Here is a 643-nt window from a genome sequence, read left to right as displayed (position 1 = left end):
CCCCCCTGTCAAATTTTTTTTTTTATTTTTTTTATTTTTTGCTTGACCCATTCAACTTCTATTTTATTTTCTCTAGATATTTGGTCATCCTCAATTTCTCACCCCCAGATTCAACCCCTGCAAATACTTTGGCTTACGTTTACTGCCTTTCACGGTAATACTAGAAGTATGATTTTTCAACAAAGCATTTATCAGTTTCTTGAATATCTATAGAGATGTTAGTCCAGCTCGTCAGTTCGAGTGGCCAACGACTCGACTTAGAAGAAGTTTGAGCTTGAATGGCTCGCGGCTGGTTGGAATCAAGTCGAAGTTTGGGTTGAACCTCATTTTTGAGTGTTGGCCCGAGTCTGAGTAGTCCCATACGGCTAGTCGAGCCACACGGACCAACCTATGTCAATTATAGGAACAAAATGGCCCTTGTAAACTGCCTTTGAAAATTCGGTGATCTTTAGAAAAATTAAAATTTCAAGAGAAAACGAGCTAGCTTGAGTCATCTCGTAAAGGTCCGAGCTGGCCCCCATGCTTTTGGCCGAGCTTTGACTTAACTAGGTTCGAGCCCAAAAAAGGTTGATCTATTTTTACTCAAGCCACGTCGGAGCCGCAAACTTTGGCTTGCGAGCTGGCTAAACTCATTTACATCCTT

This window comes from Olea europaea, chromosome 2 (genome assembly GCF_002742605.1).
Source record: "Olea europaea var. sylvestris chromosome 2, O_europaea_v1, whole genome shotgun sequence".
Lineage (NCBI taxonomy): Eukaryota > Viridiplantae > Streptophyta > Magnoliopsida > Lamiales > Oleaceae > Olea > Olea europaea.
Note: the sequence above shows the minus strand (reverse complement) of the source record.